Raw genomic sequence first — 16,419 nt, forward strand, 5'->3', positions numbered from 1 at the left:
GACTCTCACACAGATTGCAATTACTACAAAACTGTAAAGTACCAACAAAGACAAATACAATATGACACAATATGATCACAAATGGCATAAGAACTCAGAGCACTGTACACAACCTCTGTAAGACTCTATCTAGAATTAAGCTTATGAATTCCAGTTACCTGTTTTCACGATGAATTAAGACTACTGCAAGTCAGAGGACTAAGATCAGAACAATGAATGAAGGTTATTGTATATGAAAAGCCCCAAATCCAGGGAAAATAAATAAATAAATAAGAAAAATGACAGAGAAGTTCTGGGACTTCTGTGTATAAATACACCAGGGTACAAAGAACAGAAGGAGAAAAGAGTTGTTGAACTTAAAGCGCACTGCAGGCTGAAGAGGCAGTGGATATAAGCAGGCCATAAGAAAGTGTAGACTGGATCCTCTATAAGACAAATAAATTCACAAATGAATCAGTCTGGGTCAGCTGACTTGGCTGTGTCCCCTCCTAGCTCCTTGTGCAGAGAAGTCTTTGATCTGTATAGTTACTGTTCTGCAATAACTAAAATGCTTGTGTGCTGTGAACACTATTTTCACCCTAACACCAAAACAAAGCATCGTATCAGCTATTAGAAAGAGAATTAACTCTATCCCAACCAAAACTAAGACATCTGTTAAAATTGTTGGCACTTCTTCATCTTTGTTTTACTTTAGTAAGAAGCTTTGTTCAAAATCTTGTTTTATGTCAATTCTGTGTTAGAAGTAATTTCCTGAAATGCAGATCTATTAGTTTTACTGACAGTAAGTTGCTTGAGTCCCAAAACACAAGAATGAAAGTATTAGGTGAATGTATCCTAAACTAAACCTATGCATATCTAACTGAAATTATTTAATGTGCAGAAGCCTTAACTACCTTAGACTTTTCCAACCAGACCATACAATGCCCTTTTGATTTACTATCAAAATGGAACAAGAAGAAACAAAGCAAAGAAGTTATCTAGTTAACCTGAACCCTTTCTCCAGAGTCAAGCTCCATGTGAATTGGATTAAGATAGGCACCATGTCAGGAGCTAATAAAATAAAATAGAAATGTTTGTTTTACCTAGAGTTGTCTCATCATACTGGGAGTAGCAAGAAATGGTTGTTGGGGTAGCCCAGCTGGCCTCACAGCTGTAAGAAGACTAATGATGGTATAACAGAAAGTTGAATTGCTTATTAAAGCATGAGCAGATATATTTCGTTTTATCACAAGAGCCAACTTTTATCCAAATGAGAGAGGAAAAACCAAGCTGTGCGAGTAAACAAGGTATCATTTTAGAAATTTAAATATTTCATGGTAATAAACATGGTAACATCACTGCAGATAAAGAAGGTGGTGCTTCATCCGGTTAAGCATCAAGAATTTTCATCCTGAAAATTACCAGAGTGAGCCTAGAGAAAGAAGACACAGCAGGAAAAATCTTAATTATTCTCTCTCAAAGAAAAATGATGGATGGGACTATCATGAACTCGGTTGTACAACTCACAAAAAAAAAAAAACACAATTAAAATGAAGCAAAATGATGAGCTTATCAGTAATTCACATGATTGTTGTGCTACTGGTAAGGAAGAAAAAATAAAAAAGCATAACAAAACTAGAGAATGACTATTTCATTTACACCTTTTTTCCTGGGGAAAACCTTTAGTCTCAGGTGGGATCTCTGCAGTTAACCTCAATGTCAAGATACTTACACAAACAACATGAAATTGAAACATGCTTTAGGGTAAATCTAAAGGTGAATAAAACTTTAAAGAGATGTTAGGAAGTCTCACTGATGCGTGAAAAAATTCTACCTCTTCACTATGAAAAATGTAATGCATTTTAATCAATATATACAATAATAATTAATAAATATAAATAAAAAAATAGATACTTGTGGTTATATCTGAGTTCTGTGGTATACAATACATAAGAGTGTATCAAATTTATTCACTAGTATGCCTATTAAGATTCAGTCAAAATCAGTTTGATTTACAGCCTCCGTACAAAACAATGCTTTAAACAAGTGTATCTTACACAGAACATTTTGCTACTATTACAATTTACAATTCTTTTTTTTTTTTTCAATTTAAAGTTAAAACGCTATTTTAATTTTAGTCCAGTTTCCTCGTGTACCATCAGGTTTTCATGCAGTCACGTTGAGGCCACTACAGTACCAGAACGGTAGGGGTTTGTCGTCAGTTTTTACACTGTAATGCAGAATTTGTTCTTTTTAGATTTTCTCACTTGTCAGCTTTCTGCTTTCTTGCACAAGCAAACAGGAAATTCATCTTCAGTCCATGAATAAGTAGTGTTTTACTGTTGAAACAGAGTAATTTGTCAATATTCCAGTGGCAGTAAATTCTAATAGCATCTTTAGACTCCCTCTTTCAACACCAAACAGAAGATATCTCTGAAATATCCTTCAGATTCATCAAATAAGAATAATAAGAATTGATACTGTTTAAAATAAAGGCTTATTCCTGCAGCTTTTAAAGATCTCAAGCTCTTGAAATAGTCTTAAAACTTAATTACTTCTTAAAGGGCTCCTTGAATTTAAATAACCTTTTAAGATAGCATCGTTTCTTACGAATAGTCTTCAGAGAGGTAATACCTTATGTTTCTTGCAGAAATTTGTGAAACATTGCCAGACCAATTCATTCCACAAGATGTATTTTCAAATTACTTTTTATTTCAGTAACTGGTTGTGGCACATTGTACCTAACTTATATTGATATTCATATAAAAAGGAGAAAACAAACTATTATGTGAAGGTTTCTATTGAGGGACATCACGGGTCCAAGACAGAAAATTGTTCCTGATTATGCTAAATTGTTTGCTTACTTTAAATGCATGCTTCAATCTACAACAGACATAGGAACATAAGCATGGGCTTAAGTGCTTTTCCAGATATACAGATGGACTATTTGCTAGAGCTTAGAGATTACTCAAGAGCAAATAATTTCCAAACAAGTTTTATTGCAGTTTCTTTGAGCACTGCACCCCTGACTGGACAGCACTTAGTACAGAATTTACCACAGTCGATAGATGGCTTAGAAAATAAGGAGTTATTTCCCTGATTGTTCATTTAGCTTTGTCAGTGTCTTAGCTTTCAGAGAACAAATGAGAAGCCTCTCCAACAACATTAGGAAAAAAAAAGAAAGAGTAACTAGGGGGAAAGTGCTTTGTCACTTCCCCATTAGCAGCTCTTTTTGTGCCTCAGTTTCTCGGGATTTTCAAACATTCATTCCAATTAGAAGGGAATTCTGAGAGAAGAAGGGGCAAAGTGAGGCTGGAAATGTGACAAAGAAGTTATGTTAGAGTATGCAGGTACAAAAATGTAACAGAAAGCTAACACGCTTGAAACATGGGGCTTTGCCAGCAAGGCTCTGAAACAAATTCCCAAAGGAATGAATGACAATTCTAAATGGCAACAACTCTCAGTCCAAATGCAAATCACCCTTCTTCTATCTTGTTTCCCATAAACAAAACAGTCACATCAAAACAAAGCACTCCTATTAAGTATCTAATTCTTCATACCAGGAAGGAACAAGTCAAGTATGACAGATGTTAATCACCTCACATAATGTACACTTGCCAGGTACTCACATACTTCACAACGAAAGCAGAATGAGAACCTGCATAAAATAGAATGGCATACAACAAGAGCAGGGCAGAAGGGATACTGTGACAAGGATATCATTGCTGGGAGAACAGGGTACAAAAAAAGCTATCAAAGGCGTGCTGCTGCAGCTGAATTATGTAGAGCTCCAAGAAGGAATGAGCTCCAATCTAACACACGGATTTATTCTCTGTTTCCTCATTTATGATGTAATCATTAATCAGCTACTTCTACAGTGAGAAAAACTGTTTTTTGAATAAATTAATCATGAATACAGTACAGAAATAGTTCCCTGCAAGTATTCTTTTGAGCAAACACTTAACTCCTACAGATTTTCACAAAAAGCCCTGCAGTAGATAAAATAGGTGGAAACATGATCTAAGCAAAACTCTATTTAGCAATTGTCAAAACATTAGTGAGTAGATTTCCTCATTATTCACTCAGCTCTGCTGGTATATTTGCAGTCAGAGCACAGATGAGAAACCTCTGCTGCACAGCAACAAAAGCAGGAGGAAAAGAAAGATTTCTAGCTGGGCTGGAAGCCTCTCTCCTCACCTTGGCTTTAGGTGCCTCTGAATTTAAGGGCCAGAATTGTTTCTGGCAATTCTCATGAGGCAGGGAGGGAGATTGTAAGCCAAAGAACGGCTTTTGAAGCAGGAACAGAGCTTCTGCAAAAACCATTTTCTTGCCTACAATTGCTCTTTCATCTCAGGCCATTTGCCTGATCAAAACTGCCTGACCTATCATTACTAAATAATATTACAAGGGCAGTTCTGTTCAATGATACTTAAAGGTTTCAACCTGTCTCTAGATTAAAATCACCATTCTGGATGGATTCCTAGACAAAGCTAGGAGTCAAAGTCACATGCCCAGAACACATAAACATGTTACCCTTTGAGCTGCAACCATGGTTTCTTAACTAAAGAGGCTCCACCACTATGCAATTAGTGCACATTACTCTAATTGCATGTACAGATCAAACACCTGGTTTACAAATACAATGCCAACATGCTACACGTATAAAAAGCAACAACAAAGTCCACTGACTGAAAGGTCTGAGGATTTGTCTGGAGGCTTGTATAAAACAGCCACTTTGAACAATTCTATATTTAACCAGTATGCTATAAAAGAAAAAAAATACACAGCACTTCATATACTTGTCACTAGCACTAATTTAAACCACACTGTGGAATAAGCTATTTAAATGGGCTTGTTGACCTACTTTTTAATTCCAGCTTTTGGGGAAGAAAAGAAGTTAAGCAGTAATTCAGAAGGTTGTTACTTCCTGAAAATCATATTTTTACATTTGTCTTTCCACACAGCATTTTATTTCTTTTTTTCCCACTGAATGTAGGTAAAGATTTTGGTGCAGAATATAAGAATATGGAAAACTGTTTTAATTCATCGTTGTCTTTAGGTGATTCTCATTGTCTGACATTTTGGAAATCATTTTGCCTTTAATCAGTCTTTCCTCTGTCCTCTGTCATTTCTGTCTGAAAGAAGATCATCTTAAATATAAAAAGGAACTCGACATCATACAAAAAAAGTACTTACAAGAGAGGATAAAGAAACATTGTTTAATTTAGTTCTTTGTCATAAAATTTTTTTCCTCGAGATCAGTCCAAACAATTATTCATTTCTCTTTAATGTTTATCCCAAGGATGTATTTTTAGGTTTCCCACTGCTGTTACACCCTATACACGTAAGTGCCGTTCCAAAACATTTTTCCTTAAGACAAAAATCATTCTATATATGCCTCAATAGCAGCCAAGATAGAGGTAAATTAAAGTAGGTCAAAAACAGTCTACAGTGCAATTCTTGTAAACATCAATGTACTTGCACATGGAAATTTATTAATCAAGATTAACAGAATGACTTGTGGGTGAAAATAAACATTTGCATTTTTACAGGTACACAATTAGAAACTGAATGCAAAAGTGGGTCTTCATGGCTCAGCATTTCTACCAGAGAGCTCAACAGTGCAAAAGCAGAAAATAGGTTTCTGATAAAAAAAAGCTGTACAGCTGGTGTGTCTCTGTGAAATCTATTATCAACAGCCTCCCTAGCTTAAATGGATGTCTGTCAAAAGGCAGTTGGAGAATAAAGCCAATCCACCAGTTGGAAGCAGTGAACAATGTACACAAAAACTGTTATGCTTATGATTTGATTTCATGCACAGGAACCAGAAAAAACAGCTTTGAACTATTTATTGGTAGGTGTCCAAGTGTGGCAAGCTGAACATTTTCATGAGCTAATTGACCACGCTTCAGGATGAACCATCAGTTCATCAACTGTATGTGAAGGATGCAGTACAAAAAGCAGGAGACCTATCATAGTAGAATATTCATTTTCCTTTGAAGGAAAGGCAGAAAAGGGAGAAGGAACCTAAAAACAAACAAACAAACAAAAAAAAAACACAAATGAACAAACAAACAAACAAAGATGAAAATGTAATTATTCTGGTGAAAACTGTCAATATCTTTATATAAGAGGGCACTGAAACTGCACATCCATAGGACTGAACGCTTCACCTGAGTAATAATATATTGTCAATTAAATTTTTCTAGAAACCTATCTGTGGTAAAGAAGGAACATGTCCTACTTTTCCCTGGGACATAGGAATTCTTTATTGATGTATGTATTTGGATTTTACTTGGTTAGGCAACTGTGGAAGTAAGTGTCTTCCACTAAAGGATACAAGAGAGACATTTTTATCTTTGCCCAGTAAAGCAACAGTAAAGCAGTCAAATGAAGCAAGAAAAGCTGAAAGTATAGGGTTAAGAAACAAACGTTAATAAAACTAGAAAATCACAATGCAAAACAGCTTGTGTTAGAGATGGAAAGGCTAGACTGGATAAGAAAAATGCACTGTTTTTTTCTTTTGTATGTATAGTCACTTTAGAGTGAAAGAGAAAAGTGGCAATTACTGACACAGCAAAATAAATGCTGTGAACATATGAATAAATAAAAAAGATGATTCCAGGTCAGAACTCAGAAGTGTAAGCCATCTACACTTCCACCAAGAAGCCCAGAAAATATCACCTGAAAAATATCACTGAAGAGACAGTCCAAGTACATTACTGGAGAAAAATTCAGACTTTCTACATAGTTACATTTAGGAGAGGAGATTAAAGCAATTAGACAATTACAGATGCACAGCCCTTTAACTTTAGCAGTAAAGACAGTATAATGAGGTATTTACAGAGAAGCTTACTGACCCAATCTCCTTGCAAATGTCATTGTTTGCAAGGCTTTAGTTAGTGGAATCCTCAGGCACACTTTCTGTTCCGAAGGGAGGTGGGGTTAAAAAAAGAGAAAAAAAAGTTCCGAGAGACTCAGGCCTATTTTAGCTAACATATCTCAGCATGACAATTCTCACCAGAATCATCTTTCCTCCCCAAGTTTTGGATTTTTTGCACACTTGTGTGCTTAAAATCATAGAAACAAACCCATAGTAGAAACAAAACAGATCATTCTCTCACATTTTAAGGAATGTAATTCATATTCCAGTCATCAAAAAGTTGATATCATTCCATCTCACCAATTCCATATCACCAAAATTTAAGGGAGCAATTAAAAAAGGTACAAACCACCTGCAAAAACAGTTAAGGTTACTTTTCAAGAACCTAAGTGGTACAGATATCATAACAGTCAAGGAATGGCAAAAACTTGTAAGTACTCTTTGGAAGGATGGTACAGGGGATTAAAAAGGATACTTGTTGAATGGATTTGAAATTAAATTGTGGGTTTTAATAATATCTAACACAGGGTATCTTTCTGGAGGCTTTGAGTTATTGAGTTTGCATTAAAATACTGCATGACAACATTTTAGTCAATACCTCTGCGCATCAAGAAACCATAGCAAACACCATTTTCTCTTCAGCAGGCAGTACTTCTCATAGAATGGCTTTGGTTGAAAGGCACCCTACAACTCAACCAGTTCCAGCCCCCCTACAGTGGGCAAGGCTGCCACCCACAAGATCAGGCTCCCCAGGGCCCTATCCAACCAGGGCATTATCCATCCAAGGCTCAAAGGAAAGGCAACATACAGCCCTAAGATTCAGGTCTCTGCCTTGCATGGTTGAAAGAAAGGGTTAGCCTTCTGCAAGATGCTTGTGCTCATTTTAACGTATACACGCAGGATATTCATAGGTAATCACTTCAGTCAGATGCTTATCACACCTTTTCTAGGAGAAACCCCAGCTTCATAAATACTTAAAAGCTTTATATTTCTTTAAAATAATACATATTTGGGATCTTGAAGTGATCATGCTGCTCTAAGGACTCCCAGGAGAAATTATGGCTATAAGCAATTACCTTAGAGTCATAGTTATTATTAAAGTTATATCATATGCAAAATTTGTTTTGGAATGGCACTCGCACATACAGAGTGTAACAGAAGAATGGAGAATCTAGAAATACATGGTGGGAACAAATATTAATGAGAAATGAATAATTGTTTCGAGTGATCTTGTGGAAAAAAAATTGTTATGACAAAGAGGTAAATTAAACAAAGTCCCTTTATCCCCTCTCCTAAGCAGTTTTGTCAGGTGTCTGGTGCTCATTTTCACAGCAGGTTTTTGGGGTTTTTTTTATGATTTTCCTGAGCTCCAACTAGAGGAACAAAAAGAAACACACAAAAATAAATATTAATACCTTTAAGGTATTGCTCAGGTTGACCAGGAGAATCTGAAGCTACAGTTATGGGACACAGAAGCCTACCTCTGTCCAAATCCCTCCAGAAACCATAGATCAAAACATTAAAGCAAAATGAAATCAACCCAGAGATATCAAGAAATAATTTTGTCCATAAAGTAAATCAAGCAGTATACATTGTTTTAAGTTTTCCTGCTGAAATGAAGTGATATGGTAGAAACAACAAGGGACTGGGTTAGGAGGACTAACATTTAGCCACATGGCAATAAACCCAGACAGGGCAGCCAGTTCCCCGAGGTTCATGGCTTCCCGTCAGTGGTGATGAACATCTGAGGTGGCACAGCAAGCAGGGACTTACTCACAGCTAAAAAGACTTAAGTGATGTGCTTACTGTATTCCTCAGCAAAAGCTTTTTTCTGCAGGAGCTGGCTCAATTATCAAAGCACACATTTTAGGCAGACGTGAAATCCTTTCCAGAGGACAAATAAGTCAGCCTAAAAAACTCTGTGAGGGAGCTACAAGGCCTTTCAGTGCTGACTAAGACAGAATGTGAATGTATTATAGTGAGAAAGAAAGATTAGCGACTTATCCCTTTATTCAGACACATGTAGTTATCAATCATAAATTTCTGTGTCTCTGAATAGCACAAAGCAGACTGATATGTCCAGTAAGCCATACAGGAAAAAGGACAGTCATACAACAGAGGGGTATCTCTTCAGTAATCAGAGTTAGAAGCTATCTTCCAGAAAAAGTTCTCTCAATGAAAGCAGGAATTGAGTCTGGGACTAAAATGCAGCCACTTTCCTCTATCCTAATTCTTCCTAACTGGTGATGGGACAACAGCAATCAGAAAACCAGCTCTGATGATGCATAAGAAAAAGTGAGCAATAGCAGCGCTCTGCCAGAGAGAACCATTAACAAATCTGTTAGCTAGTTCCCAAATTAGTTGCCAATATGCTAGTTCCTGCATAAGTTCTCTAAAAATGTGACACAACTTCACCTGCTTTCTTTACTCTGATGTCTTTCTCCCAGTCAGATCAACACGTACATCCTCCCAAGACTGAGAGTGTTAACAACTAATTATTTTTCTTCAGATGGAGATAAAACATTTTGTAACGTCTGCAATGGGATTCACTGACACTGAGAAGACAGACGTAGAATAAAAAGACACATCACGCAAAGAGCATTTAATCTAATCTAACAAGGATTTCCAAACAAGATTTAAATACCATACTTTGTATCTCTAAGCAATAAGTCTGCTATGTAATACATGCTCTTAATACACTCACATCCACCTTGCATGTTTCTACTGATGTATTCTGCATTTCCTTTTAGCATTCGTGTCTAACCTACTTCCATCAGGGAGCTGATGCTGTATTCTCAATTGGGAGCAACACAGCATTGATCAGAGAAGAATATTGCAGGAGGATAAGACATGGTTTATAATATAAAAGTAAGGAGAATGAGTTGAGAGGATTCTGGAGCAACAGATTTTAAGGTTATAATCTTCCTCCCTATCTCCCAACCCCCAGTATATACTTTGAGGATGAAAATGATGGGTCCATATTTTTTCAAGACCTAAAATAGATAAACCTTTTTTTTTTTTTTCCCTATGACTTAAAAACATAATTTAGCTTTGCTGAGCAGAGTTATTCCTATACACAAAGCATGCCAGTCAATTACATCGAAACAATTTCATTCAGGTCACTAAACATCAGTAGGTAGTATGATTTAGTGTTAGGAGTGTATTATACAAGAGCATAGCAATTTTGAGGTCTGGAATTGAAATGGAAATTGCAATGTGGATGAATATTGACAGCAAGCATATACAGCAGCAGGAAGCATCCTGCACTTACACAAGGCCATGTGACCAATTCATTTGTGACAAGGATTCCTTTTCCCACCTCAAACAACAATAGAATAGTATTTTCTTGATTCCAGAAAATTTCTACCATGTATGTACAAACTGTTCTAACAACATAGGAGTTCACAGAGACCAAGAAAGTTATAGGAAACAAAGATTTGTACTTAATTTCATAGTTCTAGATTCTAACAAGCCATTTTATTCTCTTGCATAATTAAAAGCATTTATTTCATCTTGAAATTAAGCAATGTTAAATATTCCTGACATTACTTTTTCTCTCTGAGAAAGAACTACATCTGGTGACAAGCTTATTGATCCAAGATTTGTAACAGTTTTGAAATACAATTCTAAAATACAGAAAGAAGAGACTTCTTGCTGAGGCTACTGTTCAAAGAAGTCCTTTTGATGCTCTTGACGCTAAAGGCTTATGGCATTTTCTTAAAAATATATAGATATATATTTCTTATTTTTACCAGCAGTTACTTAGTTAAACAAAACTGAACTGGTGTCACACTTCCCATGTATGCATTATATTTCTGGGAATACTATGCCTCTCAAAATAGCCACAGATGAGCTCTACCTTAAAAAGCTCTCTTAATCAACCATCAGTACCTATCTAATTCAAGACTGGCATGCTCCATTGACCAGAAGATAGCAAGAATTCTTTTAACAGCTGCTTCTGCTTATTCAAAATGATCATCTATTTTTTACTGTTCAGAAACATCACCTCTAAGAATTTGAGCTATTTCTTAGCCATGATTATTACCTCTCGACTCATATATTCTGATAATCAGAAGTATTACACCATGATTTTTTTTTCCTCATAATGGATTTTACCAATTGCTCTTTATCAGTATGAAAACTACTATCACGTTACACTGACCAAAGAACATCTTTCCTCCCAAAGATTTGGAGTTATGGCAAGATTTGGCCTGGTTTTAAATGACACACATTTTTGCTGAATTATTTAACAGCTCTAAAAATTGACACTTCTATATTAATTTTACTTTCTCCTATTCTGCTGTTTCTTAGCACAAATGCAGACAGTAGAATAAAATTTAAATGGAGTATTAGAGTTCTTAAGTTATTGAGCAAACAATGGATGAATGAATTGTTAACTCTTCTTGTATTAATTGTAGCAGTATTAACATTAAATTGTTATACTGAACATATGTAACTAACAGAATACTCATGCTAATTGAGTATGTACTAGCTGTTTTTGAAGGGGTTGTTCTGCAACATCCTCAGTAGCTGATTCAAAAGAAGTTCTGACAAAGAAATATCTTGAGTCCATCAAATGCCATTTTTAACAAGATAGTTAACAGTTGTAATCCCTGAGCCAGGTGTTAAAAAGAACCTAGTGCTCAGTTTTATCACATTTGTTTTGATATTATAGCTATCACAAAACAATGAAGCAATAAGAAAACATACGTGAAATAAATAGTTAAGAATATCTTCTGCAGCTATAACCAGTGCTCAGATCAGTGGGACTACCTGTGTTAGTATAGCATATCACAAGAAACATCAGGATACAGGCATGAACACATCAAATGTTGAGTGAAAAGATGATGTTCCTGAGACTGTGGGAATTCTGCAACAGGACAAGAAATTCAGCAATAGGACAAGAAATTTTTCTAAAATCTCTAACATTGTTTCATTTACAATCCTCTCTCCTTCCAGTCTGTTTCTTCAGATATTCCCTCCTCCTCATATTTTCCCTCTGTCCATCCACTAGAGCTCACATCAACTTGCTTTTGGCAAAGTTTAGAGCCACCATTTGCAAAACAGTTCATGGTGTGGTTAAAAGGAAGTTCACTCCCTGCACACTGCTGCATTTGTCCTCTACACACTGGGGACATAGGTTCATTTTCATTTTGAAAGGATAAAAATTAAGGAAGTAAGCATTTTTGTATTCTGTTCTTCTAAAAGAATTCCAAAAGGGGGAAATAAATGGCCTACATCTTCGGGAACACAGAGCTGAATAAAAAAGAAAACTACAGCCTGCTTCCAGAACAGTATTTCTCCTTAGCTGGGATAGCATAAAGCCTTGGTGTTAAATGGAGAAGAACTACAAAAATATTTCTTTCTTTCACAAGCCCATATGAGCTTAAGTCATATACTTTTTCAAACTCTGCCCTTCATTAGGAAAGAGAAAGGAAAATCAAAACCTGCTAAAACAAAAAAACAAGCTGTTAGAAAATTCTTTATTTTTCAGAAATATGAACAGTGTGTTGACAGACACACCTTGTTTTCCTGACTTGAAAATCTCCAATAACAAATAATTAACCGAGACAGAAACCAATCACCTACCAGTCACTGAAGATCTTTAGATAACACTGTCAGAAACAACTGTCACAAGTGGTGATGGTGCATGGTCCGTACAGGGTTTTATAATTCCTGGTATAAGCCTTGCACAGTTTAAGTTTATTTTATGAAATGTAAGATATATTACTAATTTATATTACCTAGAAAATCAAAGAGAACTATGAATTCCTTACCCAAGTAATTAGGAGTTCATTGTACCTTTGAAATAGCGTGCAGAATAATTTCAAAAAATCTGAAGTTATATTTTTAGAGAAACTGATTCTGATCTAGTGTTTTCCATGAAGTTCAAATTAGGTGATAACGTTTGGATTTGAGGATTAAAAGATGCAAAAGACAAAGCCGAATGTGTCTTTAATACAGTAGCTACAGTCTCAATTAAGCCAAAATCAGTAATGCAGATTCTTAGCAATGGTTTAATATAGACACAAAACTTATGAATCATGACAAATAATGATTCATCAGGGAAAGCAAGTAAGCAAAATCAGCACTTTTGTAACACTGCATAATGCAAGAGTTCAGGATTATTTTTAATTTTGATTTTCTTAACTGCGGTAATGTGACTTCTAGAATGGTTAAATACAATAGTTATAAAAAATCTTTTGGCTGGGATAGACATGTGTCCTACATTATCCTTATCTCATACTAATTTTCAATTAACTACCATGTCCGCTTACCAAGAATATATATGAATATATGCATTCCCAAGGAAAGTCAAAGGCTTTCATGGATGGATTTAAAGCAGAAAATTCTATAGCTTTCTGATTCTCTGAAGTACAGAAGATTAGTTGCAAGGACAGGCCCTACTAGTAGTAGAGGGGCATCAATATACCTTCAACCACACCAGTTGGACACAATCAGGAATTAATTTGATAATAATCTAGGGAAATCTGAGTCGGTAGCACCAATTCATAACAATCTGATACTACTAGGAGTGTTTGGGCAAGCTAAAAATTTCACTCTCACTCCAATGCTATCTACCCCAAAAGACGTGAAATCATAAAGAACAGTTCTCTACTTACCTTTGGGTTTCTCTGTCATGAAAACTGCCATAAAGTAAATGAGACAAGTGGTCTTCGGAAGCTGTAGAAATATGATACAACAGTAGTTGGCCAGCAACATTCAGTATAAGTTGTTTTAATATTTTCCCCTAGTGAAATAATTGGTATTTAGTGTTCTTAACAACATGAACCTTCTCTATAAACTCAAATAAACTGGGAATGCTTTCCCATGAAGTTAAGGCTGCACCTGTAGTTTCCTGTCTTTCTGATCTCCAGAGTCTGAGATTCCTAAGAGGCGGTCTTAGCAGTAAAGACTGAAGCAAAGAGAATGTTTGTGTTCATCAGAGAGGGTGCCTTCTCAGTGTTCTCTGTGATGAGGGCACCCAATTTACTCAGAAGTGGCCTACATTTTCCCTAGTCTTTCTTTTGCTATTGACATACTTAAAGAAGCCTTTCTTGTTGTCCTTGACGTCCCTTAGATTTAATTCCAAATGAGCCTTAGCTTTCCTTGTCACATCCCTGCATGGCCTGACAACGTTCATATATTTCTGCCATGACCAGACCCCTTTGACACATTCTGTAGACATGAGCTCCCTACTTATCCAAACAGGTCTCCTGCCACCTTTGCCTGATTTCTTACTTTTAACAATATATTGATTAAGAACCTTCAAGAGACCATTTCATTTACTGATAAAGAAGAATAAAAGACTAATAGTTCAAGAGTATCTACAAGTAAAATAAACCAGAAGTCATTCCAGGTATAATCTCATTGACTTCAATGGAATCAGCCTTTATTGCATGTTTCATACACAGTACCTTCAAAGTAAACGAAGCATAAGGGACTTTAGAAGATCTTATATAATGAAACGGATCTGTATAATTACTTGTTTCAAGCACATTACTTTGTACCAACATATTGCTTTAAATTAGAGACAGTAAAGAGTAAATAATGCATGTTACAAAAGCAATGGAGTCTGACTTGTTTGCTTTAAAGTAGGCCGTATTAATTGGTTTTAATGCTGGTGTGACATTTTACTATTACCTGATGTTCTTTCTGTTGGTATTATGGTAGAGTAAATGCAAGGATGTAATTCACTAGAATGATCACAACTAATGAAAAAAATGGAATTGACTAATTTTTCCTGTGCGGGAAGAGGAAGGACAAAGACATACAATGCCGCAAGTCTTTGATGAAGCTAAGAAGAGAAGTCAGTCTTCCATTAAGTAAAAGAATTTTTAAAAAGTCCCTACTGGGGGAAGCTAAGAGCTCTGTGGAAGAATAACAGAGAGGGATCTTACTTGCTAGCAAGTGAAGTTCAAGGGCTCACTGATGTAAGGTCATGGTGAAATAGTTTGAATTTGTGATACAGTCTCCAGGGATTTAGTTGAACTTTGTGCTCCAGATGTCTTCATGTGAAGATGCACTCCTGTGACATTTGGGAGCAGTGAGAGGCAAGTTTAATAACCTCTTTGCAAAGGCCCTTAGAGGAGGGAATTTTGCACAATGGAGAACTTTCCGTATTTTCACATTTGCCATAGAATCAATGTTAGACAGTTATTCAAATAAGCAGGTACATTTAAATGCAATAAAATTCAGTTTATTTGCAAGAGCCCACAGTGTAATCACAAAAGATTAGTTACACAAACAGGCTTGACAAACTGCAAAACTTACAAAGGCTGGTGACCTTTTCTTAATGCCTTGTATGATGTGGCACATTTATACATGGGATTGTGGAAGGAATAAGCCATTTAGGAAGTATCAGCCTGTTAAAATACTACATTCCTGAGCATAAAGGGAGCAACAGTCCAATATTGTTATTTACAAGCTTGTATTGTAAGAAAGTTCTCCCCAAAATACTTTCTCCAAAAGAGTCACACATTGTGATTTCTGCCCACTTCTGGCAAGATCACCGTTCATGTACTATCACTCATGGCTATGCCTGAGAGCTTTGGATATGTCTCCACTTTAGCAGCTATCTTACTTAGCCAAAATTTTCTAACTTCAAAATACAGCATCCTGGAATCCTGCTGCTAGTGAGCCCTTGCAGGAGCAGTACTATTTCATACTCTCATCATGAAGTTAGTTTAATCACGACATCATCCCAAGGAGAACATAAATACAGAATCATGAATTATTTTCTCTTTTAAATACAGAAGGTCAGGATATATTACAATTATGAGACATAAAAGTGAAGGATATTTATTTAAAAACCCTTTGTTGAAATTTTCATTATAGACTGTGTGAGGAATAATTAAAGGGAGAGCTATATTTCTTTGGTCTACTGATAAACAAAGAAGGAAAGGAATTTATAAAATAGGATAATTTTCAGGGCAAACCATGGTAATTAGATGAAATTGGGAACAGGAAGTGTTAGGCTAAGTATCATAAAAACTTTGACAGCTAATCATCTTTGTTTTACTTGAAAACCTTGGGACATTCAGTAATAGCTGGCTAAAGCAATCATTAATTTGTACAAACAGGTATAAATTAGACACCTTAATTTTTTAGCTTCATCTCAGATTCTTGGGCCACATAGTAGTGAAAAGGGACATGTAGAATATCTAGGATAAAATACATTCTCTCTTCGCTCGTTACTTTCCCTCCAGTCTCATTATTCAGTTGTTGCTGAAAACCCACATGGGATTACCAACTAGCCTCTTATCAGCAGTATTATCAGAAAACCACATTTGTTTTACATGCAAGAAAGCTGCATGAAGCAGAGTTAGACATCAGTAAGTCTATACAATATCTTGTGTAGCAAGCTGGTTCAACTCCTGGAGACAGAAACAGCTTATTGCTCTGGGTTGAAATCTGCACAGATTCACCCAGCTCCTCAGAAAGAAACCACAAGGTGCTTTTCTGGAAGACTAATTGAGCTACTTCTACTCAGTACATTTTTGTATGAGAAAAGAGGTGCTACTTGTTGGATTTTAAAATCCTAAGTATCATTATTT

At 35.9% G+C, this 16,419-nt stretch overlaps 1 long non-coding RNA gene across 1 annotated transcript in view; it reads right to left on the minus strand.

The window, feature by feature from the left end:
- Positions 1 to 1,608: 1,608 nt before the first annotated feature.
- The window catches only part of LOC104911525, a 50,078-nt gene continuing 35,267 nt past the window's right edge, over positions 1,609 to 16,419 (minus strand). The window contains exons 2-3 of the long non-coding RNA XR_002116416.1: positions 13,486 to 13,546; positions 1,609 to 2,318 (exon numbers count right to left, since the gene is read on the minus strand). This is a non-coding gene — a long non-coding RNA (uncharacterized LOC104911525). The remainder of the gene's footprint in view (positions 2,319 to 13,485; positions 13,547 to 16,419) is intronic.

The sequence above is a fragment of the Meleagris gallopavo genome, chromosome 6, assembly GCF_000146605.3.
Source record: "Meleagris gallopavo isolate NT-WF06-2002-E0010 breed Aviagen turkey brand Nicholas breeding stock chromosome 6, Turkey_5.1, whole genome shotgun sequence".
Taxonomy (NCBI): domain Eukaryota; kingdom Metazoa; phylum Chordata; class Aves; order Galliformes; family Phasianidae; genus Meleagris; species Meleagris gallopavo.